Below are 470 nucleotides of genomic sequence, written 5' to 3'. Positions count from 1 at the left end.
GAAAGTGGTGAACTTATAGCAAAAAGAGTGCAAAATTCTTGGAGAGTATGCATAGACTACCGAAGATTGAATGCGGCCACAAGAAAAGATCACTTTCCATTACCATTTATTGATCAAATGCTTGATCGATTAGCCGGTAAATCATATTATTATTTTCTTGATGTCTACTCCGGATACTTCCAAATTCATATTGCTCTAGAGGACCAAGAAAAAACCACATTTACTTGCCCCTTTGGGACGTATGCTTACAAGCGTATGCCATTTGGCCTATGCAATGCATCGGCAACGTTCCAAAGATGCATGATGAGCCTATTTGCAGACTTTCTAGAGCAATCAATGGAAGTTTTCATGGATGACTTTAGTGTGTATGGTGATTCATTTGAGCATTGCTTAGGTAACCTTGAAAAAGTCTTAGAAAGATGCACCAAAACAAACCTTGTCTTAAATTTTGAAAAATGTCATTTCATGGT

This window comes from Arachis duranensis, chromosome 6 (genome assembly GCF_000817695.3).
Source record: "Arachis duranensis cultivar V14167 chromosome 6, aradu.V14167.gnm2.J7QH, whole genome shotgun sequence".
Taxonomy (NCBI): Eukaryota; Viridiplantae; Streptophyta; class Magnoliopsida; order Fabales; family Fabaceae; genus Arachis; species Arachis duranensis.
This window is presented reverse-complemented; position numbering follows the sequence as displayed.